At 31.4% G+C, this 17,098-nt stretch overlaps 1 protein-coding gene across 5 annotated transcripts in view; it reads left to right on the top strand.

The window, feature by feature from the left end:
- The window catches only part of CysRS-m (cysteine--tRNA ligase-like protein, mitochondrial), a 185,809-nt gene that overhangs the window by 107,231 nt on the left and 61,480 nt on the right, over positions 1–17,098 (top strand). The window lies entirely within an intron of this gene.

Genomic DNA, 17,098 nt, shown 5'->3' on the forward strand with positions numbered 1-17,098 from the left:
ATATGCATTCTGTTTAAATCTGTTTTCAATATATGAGTTTAACGTGATTAATATAACTGCTAGATGCTGGTTTTTCATCACATCTCTTAGTAGATTACCAAATTTCCAATTTTTAATTTTTAACCTTTAATTAAAGAAAATGTTTTGGAGAAATTAATGAAGTTTATTGAATTAATAAAACATAAATTGTGCAAACAGCTTTCTTGCCTCTAGTGATTTTCAGCATGATGTTTCTTGCTAAATTTTGTTTCTTAATTTATTTAATCTGTTGTAGACATTTATGGTATTTACAAAGATTCAAGCAACTTTTAATCAGTTAATAGTCATATTTTATTTTGTTTTGTATAATGTATGGTATATTATCAAGTTTATCCATACAATACTATGTATATTAATTATTAAATTTATTTTGTTGTATTTAAAAGTACAATAAGACCCTGCTTGATATTTCAGTATTACGTGGCAGTATTGAGATTCCTCGAAATCTCATGCAGTATTGGTATTTTTGGGTTAATTTGTCACAATGCAGACACTTTTTAGCCAATCAGCATTGGCCTTTGTTTCACAGTTCATGTGACTTATTAGTTTTGCTGTTGGTCTCAGGTAGTAGCATTAATATTGTTATGGTAAGAATGCATGTTTGCTATGTTACAGTTGATTTATGATCGGCTATTAACGTCAGGTGTGTATAAATACAATGTTTTATTTTATCATAAAAATATAGTTTTTGTAAAGTATAAAATCTGAGATCCAGACTCTGACACTTAAGCGATTCTGGAATAGGCAATTTTCTGCGTATTAAATCATTGCTTTAAATATAGTAAGATAAAAGGTAACCCCCCCTATCTGTTTGCTTTATTAAACATTGGTGTAAGTTCTTTAATTTGCTTCATTTTTTTGGTGGTAATATTTCTCTTTAATTCTTAGATAAACATAAATTCTTGTTCAGTTACAAAGTTCCATTATTCAAGTTCTGTAATTGTTGTATCGAGGATTCCCACTAAATTGCCATTCCAAATTTTTTCATTTGCAACAACCTCTCTGTCACTTTCTTTACTATTTGGTTGGGATATTTTCTAGATTTAGAACCACTACAGATTTTGTCGTTTGACTAATGATTGTGGCATTGTCATTGCAAAGAAAACCTTCTGCTATGTTATCTTTATTTATTACCATTTCTCCACATTTCTTCAAATATTCAATTAATTGGAAAATTTAGCATTTTGTTAGTAATATCTGAGCACCTTTGAATTAATGGCTATTATCATAAAGCTTAGCTAGCATCTGCTAAACACTGGTGCTGATGAATCATTAGATTGGCTACTAAAGACATATTGTTCCACTAAATTTTCTCTTCTTTCTATGACATGTTCACAAAGTTAAACCTGAATTATATTAGTTACTAGCAGCTTCGCTGCCAGCCTTCGTCTGACTTTTAAATGTACCGGAAAAATGGCTGAAGGGAACACCAAACGTTAAATTTAAAAACTGCATACAATTTTACTCTGCAGAACAATTTCATAAGAAAAAGTTATTACATATAACAAAATTACAATGAAATAAGCAATATCCCTTAATACAAATATTAATTATCCTAATAAATAAATTAACCAACTTCCCTTTGCAAAATCTTAAGAACTCATGGTATAAAGGAGGTTAACCCCTTAACTGCCGCGGGCGTATATATACGCCTTGCTCAGCCGATGCGTTAACTGCCCCAGGCGTATATATACGTCCTTCCAAACTGCTATCATTTGCTTTGCGCTGCTACACCTAAAATTATTCGCAAAGTTAACGCATCGGCTGTGCATCTGGGGCAGTTAACACATCGGCTGAGCAAGGCGTATATATACGCCCGCGGCAGTTAAGGGGTTAAGAACTATGTTTCCTAAAAAAATCCCTCAAAACTTTTCAATATCTTAAAAATAGTTAAATGAGCAATAAATAACATAAAAGAATAATAATAATAATAATAATAAAATAATAATAATAATAATAATAATAATAATAAATAAAATAAATAATAAAAAAAAATAAAAAAAATAATAATAAAAAAAAAAATCTGAAAAGCAAAGTATAATTAATGATATTTTATCTTTTATTTTCAAGAGAAAAAATTAAGTGCTACTTTGGTAGACGGTTGCACGAATTTTTGGCGATTTACATTGGCGCAATTGTTGGTGTGGTTTTTATATACTCCTCAGCCATCTTGAAAAATGCTGTTTTTACGTATTTTACGCATATAGTAAAGTATTAGAAACTTTAAAAAAATAAACATCGTTAAAAATAATGGATTAATTTTTTGTTAAAAACGTTGTTTTTTAATATGGCTGGCAAATGTAAATAAATACATTTACTAAGAGTATAAAAAGCTAAAGTAAGTTTAAATTATTACTTTCATATAATAGAATAAAAACACCGCTATTAAAACATTGTGCCAACATTTAATTGAATTAAAATATTGCTTAAATTGAATATCGAATTAAAAACATCATACCAACATTTAAAAGAATTAAAATATTACTTAAATACTTTAAAATAAGTTTTATAGGATTTAATTATTTAACATTAAAACATATGTAGCAATAAAAATCTCAAGAATTTTTGAAAATATTGTATTAATTTTTTAATAAAAGTTGAAGTGTACAATTAAAAAGTAAAAGAAAATTATGTACATACATTTTTTTAAAGTATTTTACCTGTCGTATACTGATAAGTACCAGGAAAAAAACGATCTTCATCTGTGATCCACATCTCTCACACTTCATTGGAGAAGCAATTAGCGAGGTTTTCTCCAAAAATTTAAAATAAATTTCCTCTGATGCTATTAACAATTTATAAATAAATATTTGATTAGGAAAGCCAGGTTGGCCAAAATAAGGTCTCAAAGGGCAATTTTTTTATTCCGATACCAATAATTCTTGGTAATTGCCAATAACAACAGTCATCTTCGAAACGGACATATCCATTCCATTTGAAATCTGAGGAATTCGAAGAGATGAATAATAAAATTTTAAAATGCCGCGGTAATGCACAAATATTCAGTAACCAATAAGGGAGCTGATTACATTACACATAGAATTAAAATTATTTAAATAATCATTCATAATAAAATCATTTTTAAAACAAATGCAAAATTAAATTGTATTTTAATATTTAACAGCCATAAATAATGTTTAAAACATTAGATTAAATTTATAGATATTAATAAAACCAATTACGTTTTAAGTAAGGTGATGTCATTGATTACATCATCCACAGCATAAAATTATATAAAATATTATAAACAACAAAATTTTTGTTTCAAATAAAAATGCAAAATTAAATTGTTTTTTAATATTTAGAAGCCATAAATGATATTTAAAACACGGAATTTATGTATAATAAAACACGTTATTTTTTAAATAAAAGACAACAACGTATCGGTTACCATAAATAACTTATTTAGCAATGGGTTTACCATAAGTCTTATTACTCGCCAAAAGAAAAATTACCAAAATCCGTGCAACCGTCTACCAAAAAAGCACCAAAAATTACAATGAAATAAGCTATATCCCTTAATACAAATATTAATTATCCTAATAAAAAAAACTTTCCGTTGAAGGAAAAAAATCATGCAAAACTTTTCAATATCTTACAAACAGTAAAATAACATGAAAGAAACTCTAAAAACAAAAAATTCCGTGCAGAATTTTACTCTGCAGAACAATTTTATAAAAAACATCAATAAAAATGTATATATATAAACAAAAATGACAATGAAATATGTTAATCTCCTAAAAACAGTGACATAAGAAACACGATGAAAAGTTGTTGCCAAACCCATATTTCTAAAAGAAGAAACTATTCAAAATGATGCGATTTCATCAAAAATCTATCAACAACAATAAGAAAGGAAAATTGTTGCCAAAATCACATTTTTAAAGATGTGAGATGTAGAAGTGTACTCGGAAGCTGCATTTAAATTTTTTTTTAATACAAAATATTATCATTTTTCCAAAATTCTTTTTGTATAAGCAGTCACAAGGATAAAAGTTTAATGTGTCCAAAAAATCAAAAATAAATAAATAAATAAATAAAAATAACTGTACATTTTTAAAAATAAACTTTTTTAGAAAAAATCCCATTGAAAAGGTGTTAAGCTCATTTTGTTAAATAAATTCATATTTAATTGATTTATTGAAACACGAAATTTATTTTAAGTTCGTAAAATATCTAAGTGCCTACGTTTCATGATGATGTGAAAATGGAGTGTGCAGAGTAAAATCTGGCTTTCCTTATGGCCCATTATATCTCAAAATGACGCGATTTCATCACGAAACATTAAAAAAAAAAAAAAAAAAATTATAATTCGAATTTTGAAACAATTGCTTCGAGGTGCACTGGCTCTTGTCTAGATGCACCTATGTACCAAATTTCGTAGCCGTGGGTCTATTAGTTTACGTGCAGCGCGAATGAAAGACGCACACACACAGACAGACTCTTTCTTTTATTATATGTAGAGATTGCATCCATTTGTATAACAGCAACTTAGTTATTCATAGCTCCTTCATTTACTATGCATTTATAATTTTCCAGTTGAATGTTTCTAGAAACTAGCAAGAGTATCACTAAAAAAAAATAATAATCTATTTTGTGAGACATACTGAGGGAAAACTTTACGTGTCTCATTCCATAAGAGGGAAACCTGGGAAGAAGTCCATTTTCATATCTCTGTAACTTATCAAGAAATGTACATAGTTTCCTTTGAGGGAAAAATATGGGGGATATTTGCGTTGCAGAGGCAAAATACACTACCTAAAGACGAAAAAAGAAATGCCATTGACCTGCATAACTTAGATAGCATCTTTGATGAGACACCAAAAAAGTCCATATGTTAAGTGTTTCAAAATGACTGCACGACTCTAAATGTCTTTTGAAGTTATGTATATTTCCATAGCAGTGATCCTGGCCCTTTGATGTGACATATAAGAAAATAAGAAACTCAACTTGATAAGTACTTACTTCATTAGAATTTTTCCTTTTCCATTTTTTCCTCGGATTATTTTAACTTGTCAGTTTTACACTTAAAAAAAGAATTGGCACTCACGATTACGACAGTTTCATTTGTGTGATATCGTGTAGTAAAAATATATGAAATTTAGTTTTTTGCATAGACGTTTTATACAGTAAATTGAAACTAAGTTCCTCTTTATGCTACAGATGATGTCCTTTTTTATAAAGAACATGGTTTTATAACATGCAGAATTGGATGTGAAAGAGAATGCTAATATTTTTTTTCTTAACTCCTTTTACCTAATGAAAAAGAACTATTTGAGGGATGGTAGAAAACTTTTGATAGAAAAATAAAAACTTTTGTTCGACAAAATGTTTGAAATATAACATTTCTTGAATGTGAATGGAAATTTGACACCTATATTTAATCATCGCAGTGTCATACAAGGCATGTATGCAGAAACTTGCATTCGAAAATTTATGTATTTGAATTATATGCATAATAGCCTGTAGTATACAACCAGTCGTAACAAATGTAATTTTGGTCCTTTTATAAATAGGTCCTGCTCTTCCTCCTCGCCCTCCCTTTTTAAATCCACAAGGTAAAGCATTTTTCCGAATTTGAAAGTGGGTAAGAAACTATGTTTAGATAGGGAACAAAAGGATGAATTTCTGAAAGATGCCCAAGAAGATTTTAAAATCCAGCTTCTCTCTTTCCCCCGTTTTAGTTACCACATTATCATCAGCTGCGGACAAGTTTGTAGAACTAAGACAAAGTGACGGCTTTCCGCCATTAAAATTCAAATTAAAAGAATGACGCGATGAAAATTAATTTTGCTGCTAAAGAGGTATCCATATTATACTGGGCGACAATAAAAGTTCTAGAAGTATTGATTTGTAGTGGTTCTGTTGAAGAAAAAAAAATCATGCAAAACTTTTCAATATCTTACAAACAGTGCAATAAGCAAAAAATAACATGAAAGAAAGTCAAAAAACAAAAAATTCCGTGCAGAATTTTACTCTGCAGAACAATTTTATAAAAAACATCAATAAAAATGTATTATATATATAAAAAAACAGCAATGAAATATGCCAATCTCTTAAAAACAGTGACATACGATGAAATACGATAAAAAATTGTTGCCAAACCCATATTTCTAAAAGAGGGAAACTATTCAAAATGATGCGATTTCATCAAAAATCTATCAACAACAATAAGAAAGGAAAATTGTTGCCAAAATCACATTTGTAAAGATGTGAGATGTGAGAAGTGTACTCGGAAGCTTCATTTAAAATTTTTTTTTTAAAATACAAAATATTATCATTTTTCCAAAATTCTTTTTGTATAAGCAGTCGCAAGGATGAAAGTTTAACATGTCCAAAAATCAAAGAAAAATAAACTAGTACATTTTTAAACAAACTTTTTTAGAAAAAATCCCGTTGAGAAGGTGTTAAGCTCACTTTGTTAAATAAATTCGTATTTAATCGATTTATTGAAACACGAAATTTATTTTAATTTCGTAAATTAGCTAGGTGCCAACATTTCATGACGATGTGAAAATGGAGTGTGTAGAGTAAAATCTCGCTTTCCTATAGCCCATTATGTCTCAAAATGACATGATTTTGTCACAAAACATAAAATAAAAAAAATTTATTTCGAATTTCGAAAAAATCGCTTCGAGGTGCACTGGCTCCTGTCTAGATGCACCTATGTACCAAATTTCGTAGCCGTAAGTCTATTAGCTTACGTGCAGCACTAACGAAAGGCACACACAAACAGACAGACTCTTTGTTTTATTATATGTAGAGATTTATTATACTTACACTTACTTCCTGCATATGTTTAAGGCTTATTTTAGAGCAGAATAAATAAATTTCTACATATACTTGTTAAAGGTGATTTTTCTCTTTCATTCTACAGGCTGTATTTAATAAGTTTTGTTTATTACTTCACTAATTATATACATATTTATAGCTGTAAGCATATAGCTGTAAGCTGAGGTATCCAGCTTACCTCGGATGCATTCTCTAAACTACTTTTTCCCTGTCCTGCACCCCCTAATGATAGCTTTTTTACAATGCCATCTATTGGTGGATTACATTCGGTCATTCTGATGCAACAATCTTCCCAATTGTTGGGAGTAAAATTAATTTTCTAATTAATACATGTTTTTATATTAACTCGTATGCCCATTAATTAACATATATATTACTGATACATTAAAAAGAATACACATTATGCTAAAATTTAATATGATAATATACTTAAATTCACATAATTTTTGAGCTCAAAGAGTGTTAGCCCAGATGAATTATTAATTTCATTTTGCATTTTGTGTTGATTCACTATAAATGTTGACTTTTCAAATTGTTGCCACCAATATTAGAGCCCTGCATTATATTTAAAGAAATTAAATAAGGAAAAATCTGCATGAATATATGTATTTTTCTTGTGCTGCAAAAAAAAAAAAAAAAAAAAAAAAAAAAAAAAAAAAAAAGGTACCTAGAGACATCAAATTTTCAACAAGCTGTCCTCCGCTAGAATATGGCATCTAGAAGCTCGAACTTGGAATTTTTTTTATTGTCTGTATAAAAAATTTGTCATATTTTGTAAAACTTTAACAAATTTTTTATTAAGAAACTCAACGATTTCAACGAGCAATGGCAACACTGTGCGGGAAGGGGGCATTTTTATCTTCAGCATGCGAGACTGTGTATCGGGCATTCTAAAGATATGCTCCTTTTAAAATTATTTTGTGATATTGCAGTTGAGTTGAGTTTTATGGTGTAAGTGCAGAGAATATGATATTTAATAAATAAAGGTAACACTCAAAATTTAATAAATAAAGCTAACACACAACATATTAAAAAACAATGCCCCTCTGGGCATAATATAAAATCTGAAAGCTTTCAGATTAAAAAAAAAAAAATACACTAGCATAATAATGGAAATTTTTCTCTAAATTATTACTAAATACGGTGAATTTGAAATAACACTGATTCATTATCAGTCCTAAAATGCTTCGTAAGTCTTTCAATCTAATATCTGAAAGTTCTCAAATGTTCAGAATCTTTGTCAGCAAGCATGCATGTATAAACATAAAAAAAAAAAATCTGATGTGTACACCACATGACTTCCTTGTACGGAATATTAAATTATACGCATTTTTTTCTTGCATTTCATTTAAACTTATTGGATTGAATTAAATCTACTTCGCCGACAGCACATAAACCACAATAGAATAAATGCATTCTTTAAAATTCACTCTAGTATTTGTTTGTCATAGCGATACTCTGGCGCTAGATTCACTTAACAGTATTATATTTCGTTCATATTATAACTCATAATGCACAAAATTTATATCATTTAAAGAATAGAATTATCTAATCGTTGCCACATGTTCTATTCAAATACTGTAATATAGCTAAAATGACGTATAAAAGAAATTAAGCAAACAAAACAAAAAAAGAAACAGTTTTTCACAGATGATTGAGCATTTCTCATTCAATTAATTCAGTTCTCACTTCGCGAGAAGGCAAAAATACATAAAAACTCAAAATATCTATATTAAAAATTACGAAGTAAATCTTAAACACTTATTTCCTCAAAAAAATTCCAGAAAGGATTAAGCATCATTTAATTGGCAATAATAAAGGAAGGCGCTATCTTTGTTGTTGTGAAGCTAAGTTTCTCTAGATTGGCAACAAATCCACTAGTCTGCTGTTTCAAATGTAAACAATCAATGACCGCCATCAAATAAAAGGCTTAGCGGCACTTAAACATCTTTAAAATTGTTGATAATTCTAAAAATATTGCATACAGATTTACTAAATGCATAAAAACCTTAACCGGAAGATAAAAACAACATAATTCAATCATTTTTAAAGCAAAAAATGTACAATTTACAAACATATAAGCGTAAAGAAACTGAGATCGCTGAGCTGGGTAACAGAGTGGATATATATATAAATATATTTATATACGTTTGGTGCGGCCGATTGCAACCAAAATACGAGGTGCACGTCTACATGTTATAGCAATCCTATATATAAAATTTCAACGTTCTGAGGCTACTCGTTTTTGAGTTATGCGAGATACGTACGTACATACATATGTTCGTACAGACGCCACGGTGAATTCTCTTCAGAATTCATTTTAAAGCAGTTTTATAATTTTTTTTGGAGGAAACAAGTCTTTTATTCTGTCCTTGCGTACAGATATCAAGCAAAAACATTGTTAAACTGCATTCGATAGCGGTCAAAATGGATATTTTTGTTGAAATATGCTGCCTGAAACTTTTCGCGATTACAATACTTCCTTTTTACTTCATACAAGGAAGTAAAAACGGCTGCTAATCCACACTTAGCAAGCACATGAAGGTGTTTCAACTGGAATAAATATTTTGGGTGTCTGTGGTTTTTTGGGCGTAGAACAGCGAAACGTTGAGGCAACAGCGTTTACGTATTTAAACGGTTCGCGAATTAAGTTGGCGATGGAAATGGTGAGAATAAAATCCAGCAATATTCCTAGTGGTAACTGGCAGTTTAATATGCAACAGATGTAAGCGAATAATAAATGCATTAATGAAAGCAACCTTAGAGTTACATGTTCAGCAGACGAGAAATAATCTTAATCAAACCTAAAATAAATTTCTATTATCTTCTAGAGAAGGGGTGCCCAAAGTGCGGCTCGCGAGCCTGATGTCTGCGGCTCATGAATATAAAATATATGTATGAAATATGGTAAACTAAAACTATTCATTGTCCAAAAGTAAGTAATTAATTAGTTTAGACTCTTTTTACAAAGTTATCAGGGATTTCTTTCTATTTAAAACCTCCTCCACTACTTCGATAATGATGTAAATATGAACTTGTGGCTTTTAGAAAATCTACGTAGCGTATTCGGAAACTAAGTACCGTTTCATTCTAGCGCCGTTGCAGCGCTATGGTAGGCATCCCGCGCATGCGCACTAGTATTTCTTGTTCACTGACTTTCAATTGTCGCCATTTTGGTTGCTCTATGTTGTGTTTTCAGTTTGCTGTGCGCATTCAAAATGTTCAAGACAATTAGTTCTCCCACTGACTGTGAAATTTGTGCCGTGATTAAATTTTTGAACGCGAGGAATGTTAAACCAGCCGAAATTTATCGTCAAGTGACAGAAGTTTACGGTGAATACGCTATAAGTGATGGAATGGTGAGAAAGTGGGTAAGAATGTTTAATGCAGGTTGAACAAATGTCCACGCCGAGGCTTGGAGTGGTCGGCCTTCTGTTGTCACCGATGATTTGGTTAGGAAAGTTGATGAAGCAATTCATGAAAACAGACGCTTCACAATAGCAACTCTTTCAGAGGATTTTCACGTACTGTTTTGTTCGAAATTGTGTCTGACCACTTGAGTTATTGCAAACTGTTCCCGATGGGTTCCAAAAATGCTCACTGATGTTCACAAAACAAAGCGACTTGGTAGTGCCCTGACATTTCTCATGCGATACAGTGATGAGGGAGAAAACTTTTTAAACCAAATTGTGACAGGTGATGAAACTTGGATGTGTCATTTCACACCAGAATCGAAACAACAATCGATGGAGTGGAGACACACTCATTTTCCAAAAAAACAAAAGTTCAAAGTGACAATGTCATCACAAAAAATCATGTGCACTGTCTTCTGGGATAGGAAAGGCGTTTTGCCTACTGAATTTCTTCCCAGAGGTGAAACTATTAATGCGGCATGATATTGTGAGACTTTAACAAAACTAAGGCGTGCCATTCAAAACAAACGAAGAGGATTGCTCAGTAAAGGAATTGTGTTGCTCCATGACAATGCTCGGCCCCATACTGCTGGTGTCACTCATTCGTTAATTCGACAGTTTCATTGGGAGCAGTTCGATCACCCGCTGTACAGCCCGGATTTGGCACCGTCCGACTATCACTTGTTCCTGCAGATGAAGCGCGAGCTTGGTGGCAAGCGCTTTGGATCTGACGATGACACGAAAAATGCTGTGGAGTCGTGGTTATCGAAACTGGCCGGAAGTTTCTTTGACGATGGTATACAAAAACTGGTCACCCGCTATGACAAGTGTTTGATCATTGGCAGAAACTATGTTGAAAAATAGTTTAAGATATGTATTTTCATGTAAAAATAAAAATGGATTCGAAAAAATTGTTTTACTATTTTTTTTTTTTTTTCAAAACGGTACTTAGTTTTTGAATACGTCTCGTAATACTTCTGTTAATAGTTCTCGCTATTTCATCTGTGTTTTGGTAGGTTGACCCGTAGCTTTAGGAGCACATCTCATCACAATGATTTCTCCTTGTTCAAATATCAGTATATGACATCTCTTTCTATCAAATCCCTCTTTCATTTTTGCTTGGTGTTCAATTCTTCCTCACACTTGTTCTGGATTTCTCACGGATTGTTCTTCATATGCTAACTTCCTAAGTACACCATCATTAAATTTGGGCAAATATCCATATAACATTTCAAATGGTGTCTTATTCGTAATTTTGTTTCCCATGTTGTTCAGATTTCTTTCCATTGCTTTTATTTTCAAATCCCAATCTCTGTGTTGCTTATTCAACAGGCTTGTCATTATCATTTCTAAATTATTCTGTTGACATGCTGTACTATACCATTAGCTTTGGGGTTTTTGGTAGAATTCAAAGTATTATATATTCTATTGTCTGTACATTAGTGCTTAAATTGATGAGAAGTAAAACAAGATCCTCTATCGCTTATTATTCTTTCCGGTAGATCAAAATAATTAACAAAATTCTTCAAAGACTGTAAAACATTTTTATCACTAGTATTAACTGTGAAAATTCTCACAAACTTAGTCATGTTATCAATTATCAGTAACAGTTCTTGATCACCTTTTGAACTCTTTGAAAGGACTTAAATGATCTATATGATTAATACCAAAAGGTCTTTTACCAGGTTTTATGGGATGTAACAGCCCTTGTTGCTTGCCACCTCTCACTTTATACATAAGACATTAAATGCATGTTTATTTGTTTCTTCTTATATATTGTTTCATGCCTGGGAACCAATACAGTTCCTTAATTTTGCTGTCTTCTCTGCTTGCATCATAATGGACTTCAGTATCTGCATGCGGTTGATAGTGAGCTAATATGGGCGTATCAGTCAGTTGTTTCTTTAAAAGTTCAAATGACTTCTTTTGTTCCTGCTTCCGCGTGATGTCTCAATTCGTGTGTCAATCTGGTCAATGGTTAGCTTTAATGCATTCTTTGACACAAATCATCTGAAAAATCCAGTTAGACCTAAGAATCTTCGTACTTCGTGTTCATTCTTTGGTTCTAGAAATTCTATTATGGCTTTTATTTTTCTAGAATCTAGTCTAATAGCATCTTTGTTTATAGTATAACCCAAAAAGTACTAATAAAGTTCATACTTCAGAAATTAAATCCTCAGTTTTTCTTCTAAAGTCGAATTTAGATAATTTCTGGGTTAATTTTGCCTTTCTTAGGCATTTTAATACCTCCTTTTGTTTAAAAATGATCTCTTCTCAAGATTTTGCAGGAATAACTATATCATCCATATAACATAACACTTTAGTGTTCAGCAAGGGACCTAGGACATGCAACATTAAGCGCTGAAACTCGACAGAGGCATTGACTAACCTGAATCTCATTCTTTCTCACTGTCCTGTTTCATCTGGAGTAATGAACTCTGTCTTCAATTTAGCTTGTTCACTTAATGGTATTTGCAAATAGCCATGGGCTATATCCAGAGTAGTGAAAATTTTACATCCTTCTAAACACTCTAACAGATCATCTGGTCGAGGCAAAGGAACTTATCTTTTATTGTCTGATTGTTAAGTCTGTGATAATCAATTACCAATCAATGTTCTCCCATTTTTTTTCATTTACTAGTAACACTGGTCTAGCGTAAGGGGATATAGTTTCGGAAACTATCCCATTATCTTTCCATTCCTTAACAATTTCTTTTATCACATTATGTTCAGTTGCATTCATTTTGAAGGGGCGAGAAGATACAGGCTTATTTCCGTCAATTTCCTTGATGTCCACTTTTATTATATCCATGCAACCTAATTCATTTCATTTAAAAGCAAAGCAATCCCCAAACTCATTTAATAACTTTAAGATATCAATTCTTTCACCATCCGTAATTGTCTCATCAAATTTTATATCATCTATCTTAATTGGTCAAATATTTTGAGAAATGGAATGTTCTTCATCCTTGTTTATATTAGACATGTCTATTTAATTCCCAGTCTTCTGTTATATCTATTACTCTGCTAATACACTGGTTTCCTTTTAATTTAATACTATTATGTCCTTGCTTATGACTGGGACTTATTACGCTACCATCAGTAACTTCCGTTACTGAATCCGAACTTCCGTATTTGTTTTGAAATAAAATCAATCCATTATTTATATCTAGGGTTACAGCTTGCACAATGTTTATTATATTACTTTTTATTTCCATTGGTTTCTCAGTGTATAACTTGATGGGTTTACACTCCACTTCATTTTTCAGTTGCGCAAATGGAATTTTATTACCATACCATATGTTAAAACGTATCCCCTATTTTCCATAAACTAACATTTCATCGTTTAAAATATCTCTCCTGATAAGTAAGTCATAAAACTATGCCTCATCATTTACGATAAACAGATTCATAGTTGTTTTGATTTTGTCGAAATTCGAAGTGACATCTGAGCTTTACCCAAGGTCACTGCAGATGCATGATTCACATTTCCAATTCTGATTTTTTTTTTCCCCCTTTCCAGTTGTATTGGCAGTCGTAATTTTGAAGGAACTGAAGTCTTTATTAGATTAATATTGCTTCCTGTATCTATCAAACATTCAATCGGTTCTCTGTCGTTAATCCTTGATTTCTTCAAATACGGTCAAACATCAGAAAATTCATCATGATTTATCACAAGACTACTTTGTTCCTTTTTTTTATCTTTCATCAATTCTTCACGACTCTCTGTCTGACGTGGAAGACATTTGGCATCACGAATGCTTACACTTACATGTCAAGCAGTGCTTTTTTAATATACATGACCGAACCACATGACTTTTTTTGCATTTGCAGGCGCAAAAACATCTTCCATTTCATTTTAAACTTAGTACTTTCTCCTCACATTCTTTATCACAATTTTCAGAATTGTGCTCAGAATTCTTGCAAAAAATGGAAATTTTCTGATATGTGCTCAGTGCGGTGTCATTAGGAATCAAATATTGCTTCTTCCCTTTAAACTTCTGAAATCTATTTCCCTTTTCTGAAAATTTATTAAATGACTGTTTATGTTCTACACTTTTCACTGAAGCGTTATTGTCCCCTGTTTGTCGAAACAAAAATGTTCATTCTCACATTTCTATTTCCCTCCTAAAAAATTTTAGTAATTCTGCTATATTCCAAGATTTCCCCCCCCCCATGATGTCTAAAGAACTCTAACAAAATAGTATCTGAAATAAGTTTGGTAAGTAATGGGAACAACAAACTTCCATATGAATTCAGTTAAATACCAAGAGTTTGCAGGCCGCATACTTGGATTTCAGTTGTAAAGTATAACTCCCGTAACTGTTTCAAATATGAAGCTGATTTTACAGCATTTAAATTTAACAAATGGTTAATATGAGATTTTATAATAATTTCTTTTTTCCATATGTTTCTTTAAGCAATTCTACTGCTAAATCATAATTACTTTCTGATACCAATAATCCTTGAATACTTATTAAGGCTTCCTTTTTCTTTTAAGAAAGCTTTAAGATAATTATACAGTCAAAGTCGTTAATCCGGACTCGTCGGGACTTCGACGATTCCGGATTATCAATTTTTCCAGATTATAGATCATCAGTTTAAAACTCGTAAGATGGCATGCAGAAATTCTAAAATTAAAAATATGAAACTGTAATTTATGAAATAAAGAACAATTATGATCTAAAGGCTATCAAAATTTACAAAAAAAAAAAAAAAAAAAAAAGAGCTTAATATTTATTTGTTTACTTTATTAAACATTTCTTTCAATGTAAGTTGTTTAAGTTGCTTTGTTTTATTTCATAATACTTTCTCTTTAATTCTATAAACAGACATAATTTCTTGCTCAGTTACAAAGTTCCGCTGTTTTAGTCCCGTAATTGCTGTGCCGAGAATACCGACTAACTTGTCAATCAAAATTTTTTCGTTTTAACTAACCTCTCTGTCACCTTCTTCATGTCTTTATCCATTTTTTGCAGCAATTCCACTTTTTGTTTGATGGATATCGAAACATACTTTCATTTTGTAGATCCTTTGGGAGCTCCAGCATCGGAAATTGTATTTGACATAATCGAAAGTTCAAGTTTACTGTTATAAAATTGCTCTTACAGTCTGCAAAAAGTAATAAGCTGGATCCAATTCGAAAATTAAGGAACAACGCAATCATCAACATTAACTGAAATAGATAATTAGCTAAATACCGTCCGTTATACATAAAACGCGCACGCGCAAACGTATTCTGCGCTTGCGCACACGCATATGCGCAGTCGTAAAGGTCTTACGTGCACGCGTAAACGCCTATGTGCATGTGTCATCGCGGCGCATGCGCAGAAAGTTTTTAGCTTTGAGGTCCAGATTATGGGTGTCCGAATTAACGACTTTTGACTGTATGTATCTACTGTAGCTAAGCGTCCATTACTGTAAATCGCATTATCAATCTGTGACCAAAATTCCTGAAACTTCTCGAAATTACCCTCAAAATGTTCTACGTGAAGTTTTGGCAAATTTATTTTGGGTTTCTCTGGTTCAGTATTCAAAGTAAGTGACTGCCTTCTTTTTATCTGAATTGTGGAGACAATTCTTAACTTTCACTTTCATGTAAATAAATAATTTGCTCTATATATTCCTGATTATTTTCGATTTCTGTTTCAAGATCCAACACTTCAGGAATAAAATCCTCAATTTCTAGATCTAACTTAAATATCTGTTATTAAATATTAATATAAATAAATATATAATGTGATTTGGTGATTGACAATCTGTTTTTTCTTGTAGATTCATATCGCATCCTTCTAATGATTTTATATATACAGTGCCCTTGTGCCAGGAATTCAGATATTCTGTTAAGTACTTATGTTGTTGATCTCCTCAAAGTTTTGTGTTTCATTTTCGCTTTATCTAAAACTTTCTTGGTATTCTCATCCATGATATTAACTAATAATATGATTCTATACTTCTAAATTCTATACTCTGTTAAAATTATCACAGGTATTTCAATATAATTATTCTACAGTTCGCATGCATTCAAATTTTTAAAATCAAAACTTGCCATTTCTTTGACGCTCATTATTTATGCGAGTAACTTGATGGGCATTTTGCATCGTAATCCACATCATAATCTTGCTTCTGAGATATTAAAGGTGATTGTTTCTTTTTTGTTCTACAGGATGACTCATGGTATTTAATAAATTTTGTCTATTACTAAACTAATTATATACATATTTACATATAGCTGTAAGCTGAGCTATGCAGCTCACCTCGCTCGTGTCCTCTAGACTACTTTTTCTCTCACCTACGCCCTCTAACAGCTCCTTTTTTACAATGCCATCTGTCGGCAGATTACATAATTAAGACTTATCCAGGGCCAGTGTTAGACACTTTGCAGTCTTCTCTTATATTCTGCTGCCAAGTGCTTTCCTAAATTCTTAATTATTTTACATCCCAGTGCCTTCCCTAAATATAAAACTTTTTACCTTTTCTTAATTTTGTTGCTTGGTGCTTCTCTTAATTCTAAAAATGTTGCCTCCCCTAAATTCTGCTGCATTAGTTCATGCACTGGCCCTGTGCTTATCGGAATAACAAATCAGTTAATCTCAATTTATACAGCCCTAAATTGGTCTATCAACATCATTTGCAAAATCTATTTTGCATATGGAAAGAAATTTCTGTTAAATTTCTCCTTGCGGTACGGTTAGCTAACAGCTGAATTCTGCAATCATTGCCAGGTACAATTTCAACACCATGGGTTACTATGTCGTTTGGTATTCAGTTACTAGTAGTGTAGACATTGCTGCATGAGTCATTTCTCAAGCTGCCATGTGCTGATGAAAACAATAATAATAAATTATTTTCAA

This window comes from Stegodyphus dumicola, chromosome 7 (assembly GCF_044657685.1).
Source record: "Stegodyphus dumicola isolate Sdum_Otavi_A_Nest chromosome 7, ASM4465768v1".
Lineage (NCBI taxonomy): Eukaryota > Metazoa > Arthropoda > Arachnida > Araneae > Eresidae > Stegodyphus > Stegodyphus dumicola.